Genomic DNA, 27,595 nt, shown 5'->3' on the forward strand with positions numbered 1-27,595 from the left:
CTGTTCGTGCAGATGGTTGTTGTCTTGCAAACGTCACCATCTGTTGACTCAGGGATCGAGACGTAGCTGCACGATCCGTTACAGCCATGCGGATAAGATGTCTGTCATCTCGACTGATAGTGATACGAGGCCTTTGGGATCCAGCACGGCGTTCCGTATTACCATCCTGAACCCACCGACTCCATATTCCGCTAACAGTAATTGGATCTCTGCCAACGCGAATAGCAATGTCGCGATACGATATACCGCAATCGCGATAGGCTACAATCCGACTTTTATCAAAGTCAGAAACGTGATGGTACGCATTTCTCCTCATTACACGAGGCATCGCAACAACGTTTCGCCAGGCAACGTCGGATGGAAACTTTCCTCATATCAGCACGTTGTAGGTGTCGCCACCGCCGCCAGCCTTGTGTGAATGCTCTGAAAAGCTTATCATTTGCATATCACAGCATCTTCTTGCTTTCGGTTAAATTTCGCGTCTGTAGCACGTCATCTTCGTGGTGTAGCAATTGTAATGGCCAGTAGTGTATATAGTCTGCTGTTAGACTGTCATTGGTTTCTTTCAGCTAGCAAGGCTTTTAATGAATTTGAAAATTAGATCTCATTACTGACAACAGAAACTCCCCACAGCATCCCCTCATGTTTAGTGGTAATATGGACCAGTGGACAGTCTGTCAGAAACGGAACACAGATCAAGCAAGAAAGAGGGGAAGACGGTGTACTGGACTGTGGAAAGGAAAAGCAAAATAGAAACAGTGAACGGTCCCAGAAAAAGAAGTGCAATAAAGAGCAGCACGAAAGAGAAATGGCGTCGTGGTTAAGTGGATATGGTGTGGGACTGCCAAGCAGGTAAGCCGGGTTCAAACCTGTCGTGCCTTTTTTTTTTACAGCGAAGTGTAAGGTACGGTCGTCCGGTGTGTCATACACGCACGGCATTAGTGTGTCATACGATAGGAATGTCTTATCGACGCACCTAATTAGTACGCTTGCTAAGTGAGTGAGATATGCTTCCTTGACCGATTCAGGTGTTCGTATGAATGTAAATATGATCAGTCCCATGGAAATAATGATAACATAATAGTTTGTCACATAAACAGCAGCAAATAAACGCAACAGATTCACAATCGCACAGTTTCTCTATTCTCTGTAAAAACATATGTTTTCAATGTTTTTGAAATTGCGTTCCGTTTCGGTAGTCTTGACTCCTGAATTTCTTTGTTGTAACATAGTTCACACCCGTTTACTTGTTTTCATTTCTATTGAGACGTCTGTGTGATATCTCGCCTTCTCTCACTATTCATCCATATTCACTTGCGACGGTAACGTATTCTTACAACATAACTCATATTCTATAGCCAACGTACATTATGACAACTGCCAAGACTACGGAAAGGGAAGAAACATTTCAATGACCGGAAGGACAGATCGTGACGTCGTAAAAAAAAAAAGGGGGGTAAATGGTACGACGGAGTTCTCAACACAGCTCGCCCACTGACCACTTACCCACGATGCCGTTGCTGTATTACCCTGCTCTTTATTGCACTTCTTGTTCTTCGATAGTTCACTGTTTCTATTTTCATTTTTCTTCACAGTTCATTACACCTTCTTCCTGTTTTCATGCTTGATATGTGTTCAGTTTCTGACTGGCAATCCACTGGGCCATCTTACCACTACATCTGAGGGGGGTGCTATAGGGAGTTTCCCTCGTGAGTTATATAAACAAAATAAATCTCAATTCATTTCCGTCCTAGGCGAAAATCAGTCGTTTATCTAGATGCTCGTCGGTCATGATACCATAACGGAACGTAATGAAACAGAGGGTCAAATATTAAATTCCAATACGGCTTTACTGAACAAGATTAAAAGAGTGTCCCTGTGGTCGATCGACGTGTAGACTCAAATGAAAAACAAATACAGAAGATAGCGTCGCGCAACTGAAGAATAATTGAAGCTGCAAGACAAAAGAAAGGCCGTTGATCTGATGGTGTGGCCGTTAAATTACACAGGGCGATTATGATTAAACTTTCGCAAATTGGGTCAGTGGAGAAAGAAAATAATTTACCGTATGGGTATCCGACTTCATAGGAATGATGTTCAGTGCGTGTGCGCCGGTGCTTGTACTGCGACGTAGGAGTGGAACACAAGCATCAGTGTGCATGACAGTTGCAGACAGTGAACATGGGTCTGAATAAGGTGATCAAGGCTGTACTCGTTACGTTCTTTTATCAGAACAACAAAAATAGTGCTGCTACTCTTCGCGAGTATCGACGTATTAGAGGAATACGGAGAGGTCCTCTTTCGGCACCGAGGTTGAAGAAAATGATTCTGAACTTCGAATTAACTGCTGGCATGGGAACAGCTCCTGGAAGAGGCCGACGGCCAATTGTGCTACAAATTGTTGGAGTTACTCTTACCACGGCTGAGAATGCTCAACACAACGTGCGATCTTCAAGCAGTGAACGAGCTGTGTCACGACAGATGAACATTCCACGGTCTACTGTCATTTCGACAGCAGTAGAGCAATGCCTAGTGCGGTCAAGGCTGCCATGGATGCAAATGGTCGTCACACTGAGCAACTTTTGTACTCTGGAACGTAAACAATATAGGTCAGCAACTGGAAGCAGTTAATTCCATCAATTATCTGGGAATAGGCATTAGGAGTGATTTAAAATGGAATGACCATATAAAATTAATCATCGGTAAAGCAGATGCCAGACTGAAATTCACTGGAAGAATCCTAAGGAAGTGCAGCCCCAAAACAAAGGAAGTAGGTTACAGTACACTTGTTCACCCACTGCTTGAATACTGCTCACCGGTGCGGGATCAGTACCAGATAGGGTTGATAGAAGAGATAGAGAAGATCCAACGGGGAACAGCATGCTTCGTTACAGGATTATTTAGTAATCGCGTAAGCGTTGCGGAGATAATAGATGAACTCCAGTGGAAGACTATGCAAGAGAGACGCTCAGTAGCTCGGTATGGGCTTTTGTTGAAGTTTCAAGAACATACCTCCACCGAAGAGTCAAGCAGTATATTGTTATATTGCTCCCTCTTACGTATAATTCGCGAAGAGACCATGAGAATAAAACCAGAGAGATTGGAGCCCACACAGAGGCATACCGACAATCTTTCTTTCCACGAACTATACGAGAGTGGAATAGAAGGGAGAACCGATAGAGGTACTCAAGGTACCCTCCGCCACACACCGTCAGGTGGCTTGCGGAGTATGGATGTGGATGTAGATGTAGATTGGGATTGCTATGGGGTGTGGCTACCTTTCGCATTTGTGACGATTTGAAATCTGCTGGCCGGCCGTGAGTGGCCGATCGGTTCTAGGCGCCACAGTCTGGAACCGCGCGACGCTACGGTCGCAGGTTCGAATCCTGCCTCGGGCATGGATGTGTGTGATGTCCTTAGGTTAGTGAGGTTTAAGTAGTTTTTAAGTTCTAGGGGACTGATGACCATAGATGTTAAGTCCCATAGTGCTCAGAGCCATTTGAACCATTTAACATCAATTTGTTGTAGAATTATGGAACGTAGTTTGTGCTCGACTATGACTCCCTTTTTTGTGGAAAGCGAATAACTCCTTTGTTGGGCTCAACATATAATGCACGAGCAACTACCGTATGAAACTTCGTTTCCTCTGTACGTTCTAGAGGTACAGAAAGCTGTGGATGGCAGGGCACGTGTTTCTTGATTTCTGGAAAGCTACCTATACAGTGGCACAGCATCACCTAGTACACAGAACACGTGCTTAAGAGCATCGGAACAGTTGTGTGTTTGAAATGGCGACTTTCTAGCAAACAGAACTCGCTACGTCTTTCTTTATGCCAAGACATCACCAAGGGCAAAAGTAGCGTTCGGTGTATATGAATGAAGTACGATAAAATCATTATTGCTCAAGATTTATATACGTAACTTAGCAGACAACGCAGTTTCATACACGGAGGTCAAGTCGTTACATAATTGTTTCGAAATGAAGGAGACTTGTAGACGAGCGGTACACGATACTAAAATGACGCTCAACATAAATAAATGTAATGCCCGAAAACAGACAAGACCAGATATAATTTGATAATACGATCGGGAATCAGTCACTAGTATCAATCATAGCCGTACGTATGTAAGAGTGTCTATCCAGAGAGATATACGCTGGAAATACGACATAAACCTTGCCGTGGCGAACAGAAACACCAGATTAAGGTTTTTTGGAAAGAAGCATACTGATACGAAGCAGAGCCCTAACTAATTCCTTCTCCTGCTACTTATTGAGTATAGTGAGTCACAGGGAAATAGCCCGCATCTCGTGGTCGTGCGGTAGCGTTCTCGCTTCCCGCGCCCGGGTTCCCAGGTTCGATTCCCGGCGGGGTCAGGGATTTTCTCTGCCTCGTGATGGCTGGATGTTGTGTGTTGTCCTTAGGTTAGTTACGTTTAAGTAGTTATAAGTTCTAGGGGACTGATGACCATATATGTTATGTCCCATAGTGCTTAGAGCCACAGGGAAATATTACCGAATTGGCTTAACGGAAGAGGGAGCTTCATATATGAAAGCTCCACCTACACATCACAGCAAGTGGAACAACACGACTGTGTAATAAACTCCATCAGACGTGTTGCATACCCCACGATATAAGTTGGCTCACATCGGAAAGAGTACCTGCGAACATTATGTTAACAGCAGAGAAATTGAAAAATACATTCCATTTGATTATACATGTAGTCATGAAATGAACACCACAACCTGCTCGCACTTCCGCCTGTAAACCTCCGATATCTGCAGCCCTCCGAATGCGCAACAACTTTGGTCTTACATTTCTTGGGTGCGATTCTTCATAATGCCCAACAGTTATTGTTTACCTAATGACCCATGGTGCCGTCATTTACTGCGACAGACATCTTGTACAAACATGCCACTCCAAAGTCAAAGTCTACCGTTGCCACAAACGCATTATGTACACCCTCCATCCAAAAAGTTACGAGACAGATTTTATTCCAGGCGTATAAGCGACGTCATCGCAAACTGCGGTGGCAGCTCGGACTAATAACTGGAAACATATGTGCATTCGGCAAGTCAGTTCTAAGCAGGTACTGTAAAGCAGTGGACGAGCAGCTGCAGTATGTCAACGCAGTTGTGCCACAAATCGAAATGAAGCAAAATTTCTGAATAAGGTGTTCCAGACATTCTCCACAATATTTCGAAAAAGAGAAATATGTTTATAAAGTCTGTCCCGCACTCGTTGACTCTCGAACGAAAACGACGCTTGCAGGCCAGCCACGACTTGACTGAAATGCAAAATGCCGACAACTCTTTTATGAAAAAATAAAAATAAAAGTTCGTGTCATCAATACGGAACTACCACAAAACGACGATGTGTAGAAACTCACATGAAGGGTCAACGCTTTGACGACACAACCGACATTCAAGCCAATGTGACGCACCAATTGAACAACATCCCAAAGGATGACTTTTCTGACAGTTCCACAAGGTTGCACGAACGTTCTGTGCGTTGTACTCGGAGTGGGAAGGGGTGGGGGAGAGGGGTGGGAGATACTATTAGAACACCAGGAGCAATGAAACGACCATGTTAACTTTTCTCTATTTTTTATTAATCAAGTCTCGCAAGGTTTTTGGCTGACGTGGTAGAATGACCACCTAACCCAACAACGCATAAAGCACTCTTCGTTCCCCCACAGTCAGAGTACCACCTAATACAATGACATCACTTGCAGTCCCCACCAAAATGTAGCACCTATAACGTATCCCACCCGACCTATTCCTACAAGTGTGAGCGAAGCCCTGAAACAAGTAGTCCTAACCGCCCTGTGAACACCATTTCAGATCAGTGTCTGTTCATCCACACTTAGTTTCTCCGTTGTTTCTCTGAACTATTTGAGGTAAATGCTTGAGAGGTTTCTTGGAAAAGGGCACAGTTGATTGACATCCCCATCCTTACCCACCACGATATTTAGCTCCGTCTCTAATGACCTTGTCGTCGACAGGGGTTAAACCCAAGTCTGTCGTTCTTCCTTCCTTCCCATCTACACACTACTCCAATCAAATAACTCCCTCCACCCCGCTCCCACCAATGAAAATATAATTCGCTTTGTCTCTACAGTCCTATAAAGTATCCACATTTTTTAGCGACCCCGTATCCTTCAACAATTACAGGGGTTCGACAAAAATATGGAAACACCGCAAGAAATGCATACTTGAACATAAATGCAGATGCTAATCAAACCGCTATCCACCTACATCGTCGTTACCTGAACTTGCCACTATTTTGCACAGGATTACACATGGTAATGTGATGTTTCCATATTCTTTACCAACGCCTGTAGCACTGGCTGCGCGTTCTGTATTTCATATGAATGCCACTTGCCGTATACTCCCAGAAATACTCCCATTTCACTTTCCTCCGCCCTCATACTCTTGTTTAATTCTGTTCCCCTGGATTACGTCTCTAATGAAGGAACCTTTGCAACTGTTCAATTAACAAATCCGTTCTACAGGTTACCACCCCTAACACTAGCTTCCACGTAAGTCCCTGATGCCCTTTCTTCCCCACGATCTCATAATTCCATTCCTTCCATCATCTTCCCACAACCAGTCAAAGGCATCACAACGCTATCGTCAGGCGCAACATCTACGCCACATCGACATGTATGGAAATAATACAAGATCATTACATTATTGAACAATATTTACATTCTGTCTTTTAATGATTGTTTTAGCCAGATCGAATATTTAAAAATCTGTTCGGCTGAAGAAGGGTACCTTTCAAGATCCCATGTATTTACTTCCTTTTCTTTCCAGTTCCATTCACACACTGATTGAGCAAGTATAAATGGTAATACGGTTTTGTGCGAGACGTTTGTCCAATTTCATGCTCGCGGTCTCTACAGAAGCGACATGTGAAACATTGAAGATTGTTTGTAGATTCCTACCTGAAAACCAGTTCACTATATTTTCTTATTAGAGCTTCGAGAGACATTAGCCGCCCTTATTCGAGTGACCGACAGATGAGATTTTTTTAGCATTTCCGTTATATTCTCTCGCGAGAGAAACAAGTTAAAGACTTCCTTGCATATGACTGTTGTCTCCTATTGGTTCACTGTCATAGTACACACTAAGCAGTAGCGCAGTACACTGGGTCAAATTTTTTGTAAATAATTTCTTTCTTGAACAAAAATGTTTCCCAGTATTCTACCCGTAAATCGAATTCTGACATTTACTTTAGCTGGAACTGCGATTACGTGATTTTGTAGTGAAATTCTATTACATTTTTTTAAAATTCTAGAGGTGAACGATTTTACTAACTTTAAAAGCTTTTAAGAGTTAAAGGATCAGTCAAATATTCTTACATGTGGTAACGGTAACACCATCAGCTATATTTACTGATTTTATTCACACGTAATCGGTTCTGGTGTTACAATACACCACCTTCAGGCCCCTCTACGACTCTGGGTGATCCCGTTGGTATCTGTAGTCACAGAGTGTCCTGAAGATGGTGTGCTGTAACATCGAAACAGGTTGCATACATATAAACCAATAATCTGAGCTGATGGTGTTGGTGTTACTATGGTTGGTGGTCAGAACTTTTATCGGATAACACATCATAGACAACCACGACATCTGCGACGAGTCTGGGACTCCCAATGTACTATCTGCTAAGTTTTTAGAGTTCATCCTAATTTTTAATGTGAAAAGTCCTAAAGCTTTTCAAATATAACAAACTTTAATAACATTCTCCATATTTATTCTTCATGTCTACATATCTACAGCCTTCTGTCTCTAGAGGTATTCCAATTATATTGCGTATCATGTCAGTGTGTACACCAACTATTTCGGTGCGTGAGAAACACGATGCTATAATCGAGTTTAGATTTCGAAGACTTCGTCCAAACGGTATCAAGAAACTGATCTTTCATTGGGAGGAATGTCTTCTTCGCCAGGATGACTATGTCGAGAAATAAATATCTAGACAGTAAGAATAAAGATGCAGAATGCTAATAAATTTTGTTTTATTTAAAAATCTTTAAGAGTTTTCACATAAAAAATTCGGCTGCATTACTTTTCCGGACGCCCTCGTACATTTAAGATACAATAAAAGCTGTTTCCCAATATCCACCAGAAGATGGCTGTATCAAGTCTAATATTTCACCTAGAAAAAACTGGATATTTCCATAACTTAAATCGGATAACATTTCATAACAGATATCCACGTCATCTGCGACGAGGCTGGGATTGTCAATGTAGTATCCGCTAAGTTTTTACGGTTCCACCAGTCACTAAAAACCAAACTCTTACAGGATCACTTTGCTGTCCGTCCATCCGGCTGTTAAAAAATCCATTTTCTCAGTCTGGCGCAGCTGTTAGAAGGCTCACTGCTGCTACAATGGCAGCTTATCAAGATTCAAATGAGTTTGAATGTGGTATTATAGTCTACGCAGGAGCGATGGGACACAGCATCTCCGAGGTAGCGATGAAATGGGGATTCTCCCGTACGACCATTTCACGAGTGTACCGTGAATATCAGGAATCCGGTAAAACATCATATCTCCGACATCGCTGCGGCCGGAAAAAGATCGTGCAAGAACGGAACCAACGACGACTGAAGAAAATCGTTCAACGTGATGGTAGTGCAACCATTCCACAAATTGCTGCACATTTCAATGCTGGGCCATCAACAATTGTCAGCGTGCGAAAAATTCAACGAAACGTCATGATATGGGCTTTCGGAGCCAAAGGCCCACTTGTGTACCCTTGATGACTGCACAACACAAAGCGTTACGCCTCGCCTGGGATCATTAGAAACATGTTGCCTGGTCGGACGAGTCTCGTTTCAAATTGTATCGAGTGGATGGAAGTTTACGGGTATGAAGACAACCTCATGAACCCATGGACCCTGAGCCGGCCGCTGGTGGCCGAGCGGTTCTAAGCGCTTCAGTTCGGAACCGTGCGACTGCTACGGTTGCAGGTTCGAATCCTGCCTCGGGCATGGATGTGTCCTTAGGTTAGTTAGGTTTAAGTAGTTCTAAGTTCTAGGGGACTGATGACCTCCGCAGTTAAGTCCTATAGTGCTCAGAGCCATTTGAACCATGGACCCTGCATATCAGCAGGGGACTGTTGAAGCTGGTGGAGGTTCTGTAATAGTGTGGGGCGTGTGCAGTTGGAGTGATATGGGACCCCTGATAAGTCTAGATATGATCTGAAAGGTTACACACACGTAAGTATGCTGTCTGATCACCTACATCCATTCATGTCCAATGTGTATTTCGACGGACTTGTGCAATCCCAGCAGGACAATGCGACACCCCACACGTCCAGAACCGCTACAGAGTTGCTCCTCGAACACTCTTCTGAAATTAAACACTTCGCTAGCCTACAAACTCCCAAGACATGAACATTATTGAGCATATCTGGGATGCCTTTCAGCGTGCTGTTCAGAAGAGATCTCCACCCCCTCGCACTCTTACGGATTTATGGTCAGCTCTGTAGGATTCATGGTGTCAATTCCCTCCAGCACTACTTCAGTCTAGCCCATGCGATGTCGTGTTGCGGCATTTCTGCGTTCTCGTGGGGGCCCTACACGATATTATGCAGGCCGGCTCGAGTGGCCGAGCGGTTCTAGGCACTTCAGTCTGGATCCGCGCGACCGCTACGGTCGCAGGTTCGAATCCTGCCTCGGGCATGAATGTGTGTGCTGTCCTTAGGTTAGTTAGGTTTAAGTAGTTCTAAGTTCTAGGGGACTGATGACCTCAGATGTTAAGTCCCATAGTGCTCAGAGCCATCTGATATTATGCAGGTGTACCAAATTCTTTAGCTCTTCAATTTATGCCAAATACTAAAGTCGACAATCCATTGGCGGCGTAAAAATTTAACCAATGGAGCCAAAAACACAGAAATTTATGTCACATATTTTGATACTCGCAAACTCACTCATCAAAACATGTTGGGCCTGGTGGTTTAGCGGGCAGGCTGCTTTCGTCAGTGTAGCGGTGTGGACACGCCGCCTGTGTGCCGCGCGCGGAGTGATTGCTCACCTGTGTTTACGTTCTATCGGCAGCCACGTGCGCGTCGCCTTAGCTTACATAACAACGTGGCGAATCAGTTTACGTTCTGCAGGGACTTTGGTCGACCCAATGTATCCGAGGTGGAACAATTTCTATGCAACGACGCAAAGATCCTGATAACCGACATTGTAGGCACCCATCTATTGACTGTTACTAGCACACACTATGTCAAGGTCGTTAACGACACTGCGTGTCACCAGATCATTAGAGTGGCGGGTCGTGGCCTCCAATTTTGTCACTCTGGTAGGTACGTGGCTAATTTCAGCTCGGACCTCGCCGAACTAGGCATGAGGTAACTTTTCAATTACTGGTCAAGGAAAATGTTGCGGCGCTCCGTCCATACAGCACCTTGCACAACCACATTGCAGAGAACCTGACACAATTCAAGATATATCACGTTCTGAGCGGAGTCCGGCAGATTGACCTGTGCAGGCAGATCCACGTGCCATCCATCGTACCTCTTAACTGGAGGATACCGCGCCATTATAATGTATGACGGCCAACCGAGGACATGTTCTGGGTGCAGCGAAGAGGGAGATCTCAGTTCTGACAGCATACAGTGCAGGATTATGCACCTCCCAGCTATCTCCCATCGATACCAACCATAATGTACATGGGGACCCTTACAGCTGCCGCCACCTCACACCATCACCCGCTTACGTTGTTCAACCGATCGCACCGTCCCCACAGACATCACATGGGCAATTCATTGACCCGACTGGGCGCCGATCCTACGCCACAAACGGCGCCACCGCCGACTGACGATATGGCCAATGACTCCGAGATACAAATCGAGTCGTTCATCATGCTGACAGAGGCCTTCATGCTGGAGCAACACAGTTCCTCGCCGTCATCTGGCACGGAAGGCTCACGTGCGGAAACAGCGTTTCCTGAGACACTGCAAGTGGAGACGCAGGACGATTTCAGAACAAGGATATACACATTCAGTAGAAGACGACGAACGTGCCCGTCAGGACGGCGCACATCAGAATATGATAGCCGACTGCGACAGAGGTGTGCCAGCACAGTCGACTGGGATGTCCCAGGCCATTACTTTGGCAAACCACACGGCCCTTGTTATTCAAGATGAAACACCCACCTCCTTTCTAGTACCACAAACATACCTCCCAGGGCCGAAGGAACACGTGGAGGACAAGTATGCGCCCACAACTACAGCCTGGATTGACGAGGACAACACACAAGACCCGGCACTAGAGAGGCAGAGTCAGCGCTAGCCCCTTAGATGTGTTACATTGGGCCGCATCACAGAAGAACAGTGTGGCGATGTGATATGATGGGTCCCACACTCGTTCAACGACTTGATTGACACCCTCCTCTTGTGATCTGCCGGCAAACATTTAGGGTTGTGATGACTAATATGAATGGTATGTGAAATGCTCCAAGTGTCAGATGTCAACATCACTTTGTTGCAGGAAGTGAGGCTAGACACGCTCCGCAAAGTTTACAGATACGCTGCCAATAAATTCACATGTGATCCAGTCGGCCATCTATGTTCGTGACAGCCTTTCCGTATCTGACATGACTCTACTCGCCTCCACCATCCCCTGGTGGCTCTCACAAATTTGGGAATGTGCATCATAAACTAATATGCCCTGTCAGGCACAACTGGTCTCGAAGACCAGGTGCCATACTACACTCCTTGTCAAGAACTTGGTTTGGTGGTGGCTGACCTACGTCTCTCTGATACGTGGGAAAAGGTGCATGGTGACTGCCCCACACACACATTTCTCACCAGTCACTCAACCAGAAGTCCCAACCAGCTGTACATCTCATCAGAACTGTATCTGGATGTGTAGGGTGCCGAGTTATGGCTATTCACCTGCTCGGATCACAGGGCTATGATCCGCATGGTGATCATCCTGGATCAGATGGTCTGGTGTTGCCGTGTACTGTGAAATATAAACATGTCTGATCTACAAGACGAGGACTGCTGTCAGGGCATAGCCACAGCACGGACAACCTGTGAACGCCGTTTTCCCATGTATCCTTTCACACTGTCGTGGTGGTTGGACTGCTCCAAAGCGACGAGCCAATGCATGCCAGTCCAGTATAGGAAGGAAGTAGCCGAGTAGCACCGTCACACCATGGACCACTATTACACCATACTGCATGAACTCGACATTGTGACGGTACAAACCCCCGTTACTAGATGGATGTTTCTAGTATGCAAGGATTGCTTTGTGGAGACCGAGTGCACTACATGGTGCGCGATTCGCGGAAGCGCGAGGCTCGCCCGGGCGAGATTTTGCAACGGTCGGCCTCCGCGGCCGGGCGACCACGTGGCCTGCAGCTTGGGGCATTGTTTGGTTTTTCGCGCATTAAGCGAAAAATATGTAACTTACGGTGAAGAGCGATGCGGCAGTGGATTTTGGTCAGCAATATGCACCTTCTGAAAGATCTATCTTCATTTCAAGTCACGAGACGCAGAAGTTGTAGTAACCTCAAAATCGGTTAATATAATTAATTCTGAAAGATTAATAAAAATAGCAAATAACAACTTACAGGGATGAGCGAGCACTCATTAAAAACGTTTCGTCATAGCGGATCGAATGCCGTAGTCATATGTTAAGATCCATATATAATTAAGCCCGTAAAGGACAATAGCCGCGCAGGATTAGCCAAGCGGTCTGGGGCGCTACAGTAGTGGACTGTGCGGCTGGTCCCGGCGGAGGTTCGAGTGCTCCCTCGGCCTGGGTGTGTGTGTTTGTTTGTCCTTAGGGTAATTTAGGTTAAGTAGTGTGTAAGCTTAGGGACTGATGACCTTAGCAGTTAAGTCCCATAAGATTTCACACACACAAAGAACAATAAACAAAGTTTGAGGGAAATTTGTTTATAAAATTCAATAGAAAATTCATGACGTAAAGAACGGCACAATATAACATTTTGGGTGGCATCACACGTATTTTAAACTAGTTAAGTTATACTATACACTTAACTTGCAATAGTTTTCATTGTTTGCAAATTATTATTAACATTTATCGCTCATAATTGATTAATTATTATAGATATGAAGATTTTGAGCAGCGCAATGTGTAGATCGCTATGGATTACGTCTAAAAACGGTGCTATATGCAGCTCTATGTTAAAACTTTGCAGCACAAATGTCAACAAACAAATTCGCGCTAAGTGGCGAAGTTTTGCAAAAACTAAAACTTGATTTACGGGAGATAGAATAATCCTAGAAATTAAAAAAAAAGGTTCAAATGGCTCTGAGCACTATGGGACTTAACTGCTGAGGTCATCTGTCCCCTAGAACTTAGAACTGCTAAAACCTAACTAACCTAAGCACATCACACACACCATGCCCGAGGCAGGATTCGAACCTGCGTCCGTAGCAGTCGCGCGGTTCCAGACTGAAGTGCCTAGAACCGCTTTTTTTTAATCTCATTTTGTTCGCTTTTGTTCGTTGCTTCTGCTCGGGGCGGACGTCGTAGGACATCCGTTGAAGGTCGTTGTTGATCGATTAACTCAGTTTTTTTATTACAGAGGGCAGCCATTCCTCTGACCGAACACGCTGAGCTACCGTGCCGGCGAACCGCTCAGCTACACTGGCCGCAAGCCTAGAAATTAATGTAAATGTAAGATGTCATCTTTAGCGCGGTTCCGATGATGTACTTATTTCTGTCGAGGGATGTATGTATCAAAATTTGTAACCTTAACTGGTGAGACTGGTATTTGCATAACGAGGGGGTTAATGTCCGAGTCTATATAAGCGAGCGGCCATCTTGGTCAGTCGTTGGTTAGTCGTTTTGGAGGGTGGGTGGCGAGCAAGCCCACTTGAGGGTGGCTCATGTCGCCGTTTGAGAACTGTTTTTCGCGCCAATTTCTTTCGACAAAGAGTATTGTTTAATAGTGCAAGTGTGCAAGCATATATTTGGTGAACTGGAAGTGCTACGATTTTGTGTGTGCACGATTTACGAGGGATACATCGTCGTAAGTGAACATGTGGCGATCTGTGATTTCGCGCCAAAACTGTTAGAACAAAGAGGGCAGTGGGACTTGTGGATCTGTTCGAATTAACTGAATAACTTTAGATCAGGGCCGGCCCAACGCTGCACAGTGAGCAGACGTGCGGAAGTGCTGCAAATGTGCGCACGTGTGCGGCAGGGAGCGACAGCGACATCTGTTATTAGACATGTGTCCTAAATGAACGGCGGGGGCTGCCCTTCCCTGTTTATGTGGTACAAGCACGAGGAAAATTGGTCATTAAACCGATTGTTTCAATGTATACTTACATTTCGGTTTTTTTTTTAATGTGTGAAGGGCTACGCTCACCTGAAGTCGATAAAACATAACTTTTCATCTAACTGTCGGTTATTATGCAGATTTCAGACGGAACTGATGAAAGATTAGCAATAATGGTATTGAAATAACAGGTGATCATCGAGAAGTCTGCGGTTATCATTCTGTTCAGAGGTCAGTGAGATAGAAATTATGTGGGTGTAACTGAGAGCACCGAGAATTAGTTATAGAAAACCTTGAATTAGTTAAATGTTATTTGAAATCGTGAATAAGGTTCGTTAGAAGTCGCTACGTGCTCTCTTTCTCAAATACTAGCTCAAAAACATTACGCGTATTTGCGTGTCGTTAGTCAAGCTGCCTTAATAAAAACCCACTGTTAACTGTATTACATGTCTTACTGGGTTAAACTGTTAAGATAAAAGTAAATGTCTTAATGAGTAGACTGTGACAGTATTTTAAATGTTTAATACGCGAAATACCTTCCCGTGGTTGGCTTGCAAGCTGTGGAAAGAGCACTATAATGCGCTGGTACAGAGTATCCCGGCAAGTGGATAAAGTGACATCTGTGCGTAGAAACATGCACTACATGAACGCTGACGGCTGCGGCGTGCACGCTGTGACCCGGAAGTTGCACATGTGCAGGAGCACCGCACGCGTGCAGAATTTCTGGCCGGCCCTGCTTTAGATTATAGCAGCCTAAATTACTGCTATTGGGGGCTCGGAGTAAAAATTATTATTAAAGTAAAGCTGTAAACCGTCTCACCAGTGCTAATCCCATTGTGAAAGAAAAGGACAACGCCAATAAACAGTGATTCGACTGTGTCGACAGAACTGATTTTGCTAAATAATCGCCTAATTTTTGTTCCCCCCCCCCCCCCCCCCCCCCCCCCATGAACCATGGACCTTGCCGTTGGTGGGGAGGCTTGCGTGCCTCAGCGATACAGATGGCCGTACCGTAGGTGCAACCACAACGGAGGGGTATCTGTTGAGAGGCCAGACAAACATGTGATTCCTGAAGGGGGCAGCAGCCTTTTCAGTAGTTGCAGGGGCAACAGTCTGGATGATTGACTGATCTGGCCTTGCAACATTAACCAAAACGGCCTTGCTGTGCTGGTACTGCGAACGGCTGAAAGCAAGGGGAAACTACAGCCGTAATTTTTCCCGAGGACATGCAGCTTTACTGTATGATTAAATGAAGCAGCTTGCACAGGATAGAGTAGCATGGAGAGCTGCATCAAACCAGTCTCAGGACTGAAAACAACAACAACAACAATTTTTGTTCCCTAGCATAAACTGTACTCATGTCTGAGTGAATAACTAATTCAAAAACTATAACAAATACGCGGCCGTGGAAGTGTACTAATGCACCAAGTGTGGAAATCATCCCCTGAGATTTACGTGAGAGCCAAAATTTGCAAGCCGAGTGGCACCGTCACACCATGGACCACTATTACACCATACTGCATGAACTCGACATCCAACCCCACACCCCGATAACCAATAGGAATGGCAGAATAAATGTGAAGATACTGCCACTGAAAACACTGCAAGCTACAAAGTGTGACAGTGAGAACCCAGCGACGTGATCGGGCGGGTGACGAATCACCTTCCACGTACCGCACCGTCGCTGGACCCCGTTGCCGCCGGCGGCAGCTCATCACGACTCTTATCACACAGGACGGCCAACAGGTTACCAACCAAGTGGCCGTCGTCGACGTCAAATGGTTCAAATGGCTCTGAGCACTATGGGACTTAACATCTGAGGTCATCAGTCCCCTAGAACTTCGAACTACATAAACCTAACTAACCTAAGGACATCACACACATCCATGCCTGAGGCAGGATTCGAACCTGCGACCGTACCGTTCGTCCGGTTCCAGACTGAAGCGCCTAGAACCGCTCAGCCACATCGGCCGGTGTCATATCTCACAGCATTGGCTGCTCACTTTTCAGTGCATACCTTACTGCAGTAGATTTTTGTTGTTTCGCGGCTCTCTACCCTACAAAGTACGGACTTACACCAAAAATAATAGGTCTCTTTTGTGATTTTGATCTGTTTGCTATTGAACACACGTCACACTCAATATAGTTTGACTGGGAAAGGGAGAAAACAAAACGTAAAGTGAAAGATAATAAAGGAGAAAATATAAATAATCAGTGCGCCCTACGAAAGTCAACTATGGACACAAAATTACACGAAATCTCTCTACTCTAGCAAGACTGAACAACCAACTATAATGAGAGAGAGTGCTACATTAAGAGTGTTTGGGTACCACGTTGTTCTCACTGAAGCATGATTTGTCAGTGACAGGTAAATCAGATCATCACCACGTTAAAAAAAAAAAAAAAAAAAAAAATATTTTCAAATGTGTGTGAAATCTTATGGGACTTAACCGCTAAGGTCATCAGTCCCTAAGCTTACACATTACTTAACCTAAAGTATCCTAAGGACAAACACACACACCCATGCCCGAGGGAGGACTCGAACCTCCGCCGGGACCTGCCACACAGTCCAAGACTGCAGCGCCTGAGACCGCTCGGCTAATCCCGCGCGGCCACTTAAATATCTGGTTATTTTGCTATGCAGGTGTACCCCGTGTGTACGTTATATTTTGGTTTGTGATGCTCTAAAAGCATTAATAACTTCAGAGTTCTAATAAAGTAAGTAAGCACTGTTGGTCGCATAGATGCAATGAAACGTGATTGAACAAGAAAACTAAGAAGTATGTATGATTGCAACAATGGGCGGAACCCAGGTCCGGGTACGCACTTGCGACGGACTGTCGACTTTCACGTATCCAAGTTCCGGATTTTTACAAAATATCAAGTGAAATCATTTATAGAATAAAAATCTGCTTCAGTTGCCAGGAATTTCTTAATTTATTCCACGACTGGTTTCGGAGCATGAAGCTTCATCTTTCGGTGTCGCCAAATAATTATGGGATCATAAGTGTGTGGTGGTCGGGCCAATCAGCTATGGGGGGGGGGGGGGGAGGGGGGGTGTACACTCACCTCAAACAAACGCATGGGAGCGTAGGACCAACAACCACAACGCCTGCCTGGACAGCACGACACGGATATTTGGTGGAACCTGAAGATGAAGCTTTATGTTTCGAAACCTGCCGCGGAACAAATTAACAAATTACTGGTTAATTGATGTGGATTTTTATTCTACAAATCCATATTTTTAATGATTTGCTGCACGTCTTTCTTAATAGCAGGCATCTATTATTTCATTTACATAGTAACAATTTCATGGCTAAAATATTCGATCATTAACGGATCCAGGTTAACATACTTAAAACGACGAAGAATGGATCTTCAAGTAGAAACTCCGTCACAACACACGGCATGCCACAATAACAACTGTTATGAAGCATATCATCGCCTCACCTCTTCCACCCCTTCCACATTATCAATCTACTGTTCCTAGCAGTACGCATATGTGCGAATGTGACTTGGTTACGTTTTTAGGGGAAATTTCAGTACATATATCAAGAATACGATAATATTTCTATACTCAAGGACACTGACTCGTACATTTGATTGAGAGGAAACGATAAAGAAAAAACTAAAACTGTAACGTGGAAGTCCAACCAAATTCATTCGTCGAGGACACTAGATGGAAGCAATGTTCTCGGATAAATTTGTCCGGTGACCGTCCATCAGCAACTTCCGAGCAGACTCTTTGTTCCTTCATTTTCCATTACGGCTTCTTCTGCATCACTGCATCACAATAGATTCATTATGCTCGAAACTTAGCTACTTTCCAAGTCATTGTTCCATTTTTTGGGCGAGTTTTAAATTCCGATGACTGCAGTTTATACCCTGATTCTGCCATGCCGTTCAGCTTTTCAGAACTGTCCCTGAATTGACTACAAACACACAGCTCGATAGTTACGGACAAGGTCATCGCTAATTCTTTGTCTGTGTCTTGTTATCACTCGGGTCTTCGCCTCTAATGACCTCGTTGTCAACAGGATATCAAATCCTAATAAACAAGCCGAAAGGAAATATCCACACCACGTGCGCTGCAGCCATACTCAGTCATCCTGTATACAATGATCGTCACTCCTGAAAGATTCTACAGCTATAAGAACACAGTCATTGAAATATAGACTTTATTCTAACGCGTTGTGGAGCCACAGGACCTCAGTCATTGAATTTATTACCGGATCGAGCGCTAAATGTCGTTTATGTATCGCGCTGTAGAGCTTTATTTACTCCACTGTCGGTTTCACCTTTTTTTACTGTCAGTCAAACGATAGATGGATATATGTATATGGTTGAAGACGAAAAAACAAGGGTTACATAATACATATTTATGTAATTGAATTTCCTCGTGCTGGGAAATTAGAAGGAGCGACCTATTTTACCTGGTAAAAACTCTCTAAAGCCAAGACTGCATAAATATGTCTTCATTTACAAATAACCGATTTCGACAGACTTTTCTGCCATATTCCGATCTTCAAAAATTTATGTTATAAATGGTTCAAATGGCTCTGAGCACTATGGGACTTAACGTCTATGGTCATCAGTCCCATAGAACTGAGAACGACGTAAACCTAACTAACCTAAGGACATCACACAACACCCAGCCATCACGAGTCAGAGAAAATCCCTGACCCCGCCGGGAATCGAACCCGGGAACCCGGGCGTGGGAAGCGAGAAGGCTACCACACGACCACGAGCTGCGGACTGTTATACCATGTGCTCATTTTGAATTGGACCTCAGGACAAGAGGTCCAATTCAGAATTAACACATTTTATAACATTAATTTTTGAAGACCTGAAGATGACAGAAAAGTCGTCGCAATCGGTGGTTTGTGAAAGAAGAAATATTTATGCGATCTTGGCTTTAGAAAGTTTTTATATGTTTATGTACAGACAAATTATAAAACATACAGCGACGCGATCATCTAAGGACTGTATAATTCATTACATTATAATTCTTCTTGGGTTAACAGAGATTTATGTTTCGACATATTCGAATCCGCCTTTTACTTATACCATATGCAAATCCGAATGTGTCAAAACATAAATCTCTGTGAACCCAAAGAATAAGTGTAGTGTAATAAACTATAGAGTTTTGAGATGACCATATATTCTCATATCATTAGACAAGTAAGATTTTAACTCTACCAGACTGTACTTCAAGCTCTTGGGCATTACTTTGCCACTGTAAGTTTTACAGGCTGTCTGCACATAAACATAAGTAATCCTTGTTTTTTTTATCTTCAAGCATATACACGTATACATCTATCGTGTGTATGGCTGTTTCAGATCCACTTGAAAATGGCTTAGCAAAAATGCCACAACCGGTATTGGACTAAATAAAGTTGTACAGAGCAACCGGAGCGGCCTTATCATTAATTAAACAAACAGTTGCGGAGCATATGGAGAAACTAACATTCACAAATCTTTTCTCAGACATCTAGACGAGTTCTAGGTTTGTAAACTGGTTCAGCTGGAAGTAAGAGTCAGATAAACACAATAAATATAAAGGAATTATTTTGTTATTGAACCATGCTAACCTTCAACGAACAATTTTATACCTCCCTTCCAGTAATTGTGCTATTCCCAAATTAGCATAATTACTCGAGCATTCGTTATCGACTACAGCACAAAGAGATGATAACATAAGGCAGAGCTCAGAAAGAAAAAAAATAGTAAAGTAATAAGATATCTGACTCAGTGTTTCATTTCATCTAAACTTATTCTATTTTTCTTATCAGCATAGCCATTGGGGGGAGGGGATAAATACCTGGTTTAGTTCTGACGTCACTCAAAATACTATAAAATGAGGTTAGTGTTTTAGTTGCCGTTATCCATAAGGTCAACAGCAACGGAGGGTTATCTCTGAAAGGACAAGGATGGGGAAGGAAATTGGCAGTGCCTTAATCACTTTGAGAATACTAAGGAAAAACTACATCTAGATGTGAGGATTGGGATTTGAACACCCTCCTAGTGACTTAACCACTGGACCACATCGCTTAAGTAAGACACGAGGCTATTTTGGTCTTCCTCATAATCATCAAAATTTCATACAGCAGTTCCTTCATTGTAACTCGTGAAGAACAACTAATTGTTAACCGACGTGCACTGGGAAACGGTTGAAATATGTGACTTGGCAGAAACTACAGTTGGTTGACGTAACCATCGAGAAGACGAAAATTATTATTTCATGTGTGCTCTGTATTGTTTCTTTTCCTTTGTCCAAAGATGTTACTACACAGATTTGGGAATAACATCTTTACTCTCTTTACAATTTTAAATGCCCAATAAAATAAGGAGAAAGGGTCCTTACTGTTAAAATAGCTGGCACGACTAATAGCTACGACAACGTCCAGAATGATTCCGCCAGGGTTGTGTGTCCCTGTAAATCCACAACGAGAAATTACTTATCGATTTCCCCGGAGGATCTTAATTAAAAAAGACTGTTGTTCAAGCATCCATAGCAGACGCACAGATGCTGCGACTAAATCAATGTGAACATGTAAGTCACAGAAATGAGGAAGTTGGGGTTGGGGTTGGGTCGTTTGGGGAAGGAGACCAGACAGCGAGGTCATCGGATTAGGGAAGGACAGGGAAGGAAGTCGGCCGTGCCCTTTAAAAGGAACCATCCCGGCATTTGCCTGGAGTGATTTAGTGAAATCACGGAAAACCTAAATCAGGATGGGCGGACGCGGGATTGAGCCGTCGTCCTCCCGAATGAGGAAGTGTTTGACGTCGTAAAGAAAGTAAAGTTTAATAATTAAAATACTGGACTAATGACCGTCGGTCGCCACAAATGCAATGAAATGCCGTTTACGTGTGAAAAATGTTTTACATACTGAAATGAAATTCTTGTGCAGATGACAACTGCTTACCGAGCCGGGAATAACGTAAGCCCGGAACAGAATTCATTGAATTACGAGGGCGAGGGCATCATTTCTTACAAGAGGTCAAATTATTATTATTTTCGATTATTCCCATTTAAAGAGAGCGTTTGAATTTGAATTTCTTTATGATGATTGTTTATGTTTTTTTCTGAGCCCAAATTTTCTTCATGTGTGTACTGTGTTTCTTTCGCTCCGCTGTCCATTTGCATCCTGGTCTCTTCTGTGTTGTGGTGTCAAATTTATGTTTTTTAGTGATGTACCTGAATTCAGTTCTATTTTCTGCATCGTTTACCGTTATGTGTGCTTCTCTGAGGTCCTCTTCAACTTCTTTTATCCATTTTGTTTTTCCCCTGCCTGAGTTGATGACTTTAAGAATTTCTTTTGAAATTCTGTTTTCATTCATCCTGTGGATATGTCCGTAGAACTGCATTCTTCTTTTCCCTATTGTGTCCGTAATCATGTCTGTGTATTTATATACTTCTGATGTTGGTCTCTTCTTCCACATTCCCTGCTCTTGTATCGGGCCAAAAATATTATTAAAATTTTTTATTTGTTATAATGTTGTAAACTGCCGGCCGGGGTGGCCGAGCGGTTCTAGGCGCTACAATCTGGAACCGCGCGACCGCTACGGTCGAAGGTTCGAGTCCTACCTGGGGCATGGATATGTGTGATGTCCTTAGGTTAGTTAGGTTTAAGTAGTTCTAAGTTCTAGGGGACTGATGACCTTCGAAGCTAAGTCCCATAGTACTCAGAGCCATTTTTTTGTTGTAAACTGCGCAAAAATGCAATGTCAAATCAACAAAGCAAACCATTTTACTGACAAGGGTTTTTAAAGCAGTTGTGTCACATGTGTTCCGATGAAAATTGGTAATCTCTAATACTGTGTCATCATGAAATTCTTTCTATCGAACAGTTTGACACCTGGGGGAATTAATGCAACGTTCTTTAAAGTTTAAGAGGCTCTACTGGTTTTTTTCTCTTCTTCAGTAGCTCATAAATAAGCATCTTAATTCAAGTGCAACCGTATTTCTTTTGAATTTTGTCCACGTCCCAAAACGACAACCAGAGATGAAAAAATTGCTCTGAAAGGTTGCTGCTTTATCTGAAATTATAGATAAGCATTTTTTACAGTATTTTTTATCTTCGTGTTTTCTTTACAAGCCTGTATGTTTCTTCTCACCTCGCTCATCCCGTCGGTACAAAGAGACACAAATAGTATAGCTAGTGCGTAGTGCCTCACGCGATGCACTAGAGCGGAGTTTATACAGAGGGACCGCAGAAAATTTGCGACGAACTAAAGCAAAGTTCTGGGCAATCGCCTTGCCGCAGTGGATACTCCGGTTCCCGTCAGATCACCGAAGTTAAGTGCTGTTGGGCGTGGCCGGCACTTGGATGGGGGACCATCCGGGCCGCCATGTGCTATTGCCATTTTTCGGGGTGCACTCAGCCTCGTGATGCCAACTGAGGAGCTACTCGAGCTAATAGTAGCGGCTCCGATCAAAGAAAACCATCATAACGACCGGGAGAGCGGTGTGCTGACCACACGCCCCTCCTATCCGCATCCTCATCTGAGGATGACACGGCGGTCGGATGGTCCCGATGGGCCACTTGTGGCCTGAAGACGGAGTGCTTCAAAGCAGAGTTCTACCCATCGTCATGCCGATACTGTTGACAAGAAAAACCACTGTGCCAACTCTTTCCTTATGATAATATGTCTCTGTTAACAGGACACCCGAGCGTTTAACGATAAACAAACCTAGCAATCAATACATAAACACGACAAACATAACTACAGGCAATTATCGAGCCAATTGTCCTTTGGGCGCTTGTTTACCGCCTGTTGGATTTGACGCGGCTGTGCAACTTTCCCGCGTTCAGTAAGGCCAGCGTTCATGGGACTAGGCTACTCCGGTAGCGGAGAGACTTGTTGACGCATATCCATCTTATGAGACTAATGACAGGTAAGCCGAAGCAGCGGCCACGGATACGGTAACTGGAACTCGCAGTACAAACATTCCTACAGGAAGCTCTACTTTGGACGTTGCCTCCGACTGCCTAGCGCAGTATTGATACGCAGCAAAGGATCAGAGGTCACATTATGCACTTCGCACTAGAAATGAAGGATCACATTCTTTTAAACCCCGTCATTTTCACCTATTTTGAAGCAGAAGTTTGAAACTCTGCGATGATGCACAGGAGTGGCTCCCCATGACGTCGCCATTGGGCTCGGTAACGTTTCAGACACAAGGTTTCGACACACGCAAAAAACAGGCCAGAGCTCAGACGTCCACGTTAGGTGTAAGGTGGGTTAATGACGTCACATTGGCACCAAAACTGACCACATTTCTGCCAAACGCCACCTTCGATGTGTCATGCGATGGGAAGGCCGTCACACCCCCTTACCCACATCTCACTACTTCTCTTGAAGCTTTGTCGATGGACGTCACATACTCCGCCGCTTAGAATCGACACGACGAGGTCTCAGGAGGTGGTATAAAGGGCGTCAATGAAACTAACCGTTCTCCTGAGGCGTTCATTTACACACATTTCCGAGTCCAAAACGATAGTTCAACGAGCCAGAGAACGGCGTTCTGACAACATTTGCCACTGCCGACACTCGCCGGCCGATCCAATCCTCCTCTAAGGAGAAAGTGGGATTGGAAACCCACTGAACGCGATCTAACTTCTTTATAGTGTAGGGCAGCCACAGTGTTCGCTCTGGTAAATACATCTACATCTACATACATCCTCCGCGTTGCGGGGGTACCTCGCAACACAACTAGCATCTTCTCTCCCTGTTCCACTCCCAAACAGAACGAAGGAAAAATGACCGCCTACACTCAGTCGCAAAAGTATTCGGACAGCACGTAACGGCGCATAATGTTGCAGTTTGCCGCATGAACAAATACAGAAATTGCACTTTGTTCTGTATTTGGAACTCTGCGTAAGATGTCACAACATGAAACACGTGTCAAATACGAAGAGTTGTTGTGGTCGGCGGAAGGTGCACGTGCCCGTCGACCTGGGACCGGACCGCAGCGACGCACGGATGCACGCCAAGACCGTAGGATCCTACGCAGTGCCGTAGGGGACCGCACCGCCACTTCCCAGCAAATTAGGGACACTGTTGCTCCTGGGGTATCGGCGAGGACCATTCGCAACCGTCTCCATGAAGCTGGGCTACGGTCCCGCACACCGTTACGCCGTCTTCCGCTCACGCCCCAACATCGTGCAGCCCGCCTCCAGTGGTGTCGCGACAGGCGTGAATGGAGGGACGAATGGAGACGTGTCGTCTTCAGCGATGAGAGTCGCTTCTGCCTTGGTGCCAATGGTGGTCGTATGCGTGTTTGGCGCCGTGCAGGTGAACGCCACAATCAGGACTGCATACGACCGAGGCACACATGGCCAACACCCGGCATCATGGTGTGGGGAGCGATCTCCTACACTGGCCGTACACCTCTGGTGATCGTCGAGGGGACACTGAATAGTGCACGGTACATCCAAACCGTCATCGAACCGATCGTTCTACCATTCCTAGACCGACAAGGGAACTTGCTGTTCCAACAGGACAATGCACGTCCGCATGTATCCCGTGCCACCCAACGTGCTGTAGAAGGTGTAAGTCAACTACCCTGGCCAGCAAGATCTCCGGATCTGTCCCCCATTGAGCATGTTTGGGACTGGATGAAGCGTCGTCTCACGCGGTCTGCACGTCCAGCACGAACGCTGGTCCAACTGAGGCGCCAGGTGGAAATGGCATGGCAAGCCGTTCCACAGGACTACATCCAGCATCACTACGATCGTCTCCATGGGAGAATAGCAGCCTGCATTGCTGCGAAAGGTGGATATACACTGTACTAGTGCCGACATTGTGCATGCTCTGTTGCCTGTGTCTATGTGCCTGTGGTTCTGTCAGTGTGATCATGTGATGTATCTGACCCCAGGAATGTGAATAAAGTTTCCCCTTCCTGGGAAAATGAATTCACGGTGTTCTTATTTCAATTTCCAGGAGTGTATTTCCTGAAAACGGCATGGGAAGGTGCAACAAAAGTATTCGGACAAAGGCGGACAACGTGAGAGAGTAGTTCATTCCGAGACGCACAGAGGGTGAAGCGACTGCAGTGTGTACGACATTTCCGCGAGACGATAGCGATGATTAGTAAACACGTATCGCGAGCCTGTGCAGATCAACGACAGGACGCAGAGGGAATTGTTCTACGTTCGAGCAATGGCAACTTGTCGTTTATCATCACGCGAAGGGGAAAACTTGCAGCGAAATTGCCGCAGTAGTGAACATGAAGAAAAGTACAGTTCACGACTTTATTAAACGATTCGAGAAAGAAGACCGATTGGAATTCCGTTGCATTACAGGACGGCCACGGACATTTTCACAGAGAGATGAATGTGTGATTGTGCGAAAGGTACAACAGAATTCGAAAATATCTGCCACACGAATTGCAAGTGAGGTGGAGGGAGACCTTGGCATGAAAGTTCATCCCGAAACCGTGCGGAGAGTACTACGACGATCGCAGTACCACGGTCGAGTGGCACGGTGAAAGCCATTCATAAATGCAGTGAACCAGAAGAAACGTATGCAGTGTGCGAGGGAATACGCCGAATACGATCAGGATTGGTGGAATCGGGTGATATTTTGCGACGAACGTAAATTTACATTATGGCAAAGCGACGGAAAGGCAAACGTGTGGCGAAAGACCAATGAAGAGATTAATCCCAGGAACCTCAAACCAAGAGTAAAGTTTGGAGGTGGGAGCATCATGGTGTGCGGATGCATGTCCGGCAATGGTGTAAGTGATTTAGTGTTCATTGACGATACGATGAACAAGGAAGCATATTTGAATATACTGCGAGGACATTTGAAGCAGAGTGCACGACATCTAGGTATTGCGAACAGCTTTCATTTTTATCAGGATAATGATCCCAAGCATACCGCGCATATTGTACAAATGTGGTTGCTCTTCAGTTGCCCGAAAGTATTGCACCCCCCCTCCCCACTCACCAGACCTTAACCCAATCGAACATTTGTGGGATAAATTGATACGGACCCTCCGCGCGGACAACATCTATACGAAGGAGACCTTGAAAGAGAAACTGTGCCAAGAATGGGCAAATATAGGCCCAGATTTCGCGAAAAAACTTGTGGAAAGTATGCATAGTAGATTGGAGGAGGTATTGAAAATGAAAGGTGGACCCACAAGGTATTGACATTTTCGTCGTACAACTTACAAACATTTATTGGACAGTGTCCGAATACTTTTGTAGCAGCAGGGTGTGCAGGATGCTTCAGTTTTGTTGTTAATTTTTCTGTTATTTATGTTTTGGAAACGAAATAATACAATAATTCTTTTGTAATTAATGTTGTTACGCATATATATTGCTAATAAATATGTTTGGGTTTCATAGTCAGTATTTCTCGAGTACTCATTGTGAAACTTCCCACTGTCCGAATACATTTGCGACTGAGTGTATATGCCTCTGTATGAGCCCTTATCTCTCTTACCTTATCTTTGTCGTCTTTCCGCGAAAGATAAGTTAGTGGCAATAAAATTGTACTGCAGTCAGCCTCAAATGCTGGTTCTCTAAATTTCCTCAGAAGCGATTCACGAAACGAACGCCTCCTTTCCTCCAGAGACTCCCACCCGAGTTCCTGAAGCATTTCCGTAACACTCGCGTGATGATCAGACCTACCAGTAACAAATCTAGCAGCCCACCTCTGAATTGCTTCTATGTCCTCCCTCAATCCGACCTGATAGGGATCCAAAACGTTCGAGCAGTACTCAAGAATAGGTCGTATTAATGTTTTATAAGCGGTCTCCTTTACAGATGAACCACATTTTCCCAAAACTCTACCAATGAACCGAAGACTACTATCCGCCTTCCCCACAACTGCCATTACATGCTTATCCCATTTCATATCGCTCTGCAATGTTACGCCCAAATATTTAATCAACATGACTGTGTCAAGCGCTACACTACTAATGGAGTATTCAAACATTACAGGATTCTTTTTCCTAGTCATCCGCATTAATTTACATTTATATAAATTTAGAGTTAGCTGCCATTCTTTACACCAATCACAAATCCTGTCCAAGTCATCTTGTATCCTCCTACAGTCACTCAACGACGACATTTATGTAGATAGAAAACAACAGCGGACCTACCACGCTTCCCTGGTGCACTCCAGATGATACCCTGACCTCCGATTAACACTCACCATCGAGAACAACGTACTGAGTTCTATTACTTAAAATATCTTCGAGCCACTCACATACTTGGGAACCAATCCCACATGCTCGTACCTTAGTTAGGAGTCTGCAGTGGGGCACCGAGTCAAACGCTTTCCGGAAGTCAAGGAA

The 27,595-nt window shown here is 44.6% G+C and overlaps 1 protein-coding gene and 1 pseudogene across 8 annotated transcripts in view; one reads left to right on the forward strand and one right to left on the reverse strand.

The window, feature by feature from the left end:
- The window catches only part of LOC126299478 (transcription factor CP2), a 793,232-nt gene that overhangs the window by 310,585 nt on the left and 455,052 nt on the right, over positions 1-27,595 (reverse strand). The gene's annotated exons all lie outside the window — the stretch shown is intronic.
- LOC126299848 (5S ribosomal RNA) lies at positions 22,532-22,649 on the forward strand (annotated as a pseudogene).

This window comes from Schistocerca gregaria, chromosome X (assembly GCF_023897955.1).
Source record: "Schistocerca gregaria isolate iqSchGreg1 chromosome X, iqSchGreg1.2, whole genome shotgun sequence".
Lineage (NCBI taxonomy): Eukaryota > Metazoa > Arthropoda > Insecta > Orthoptera > Acrididae > Schistocerca > Schistocerca gregaria.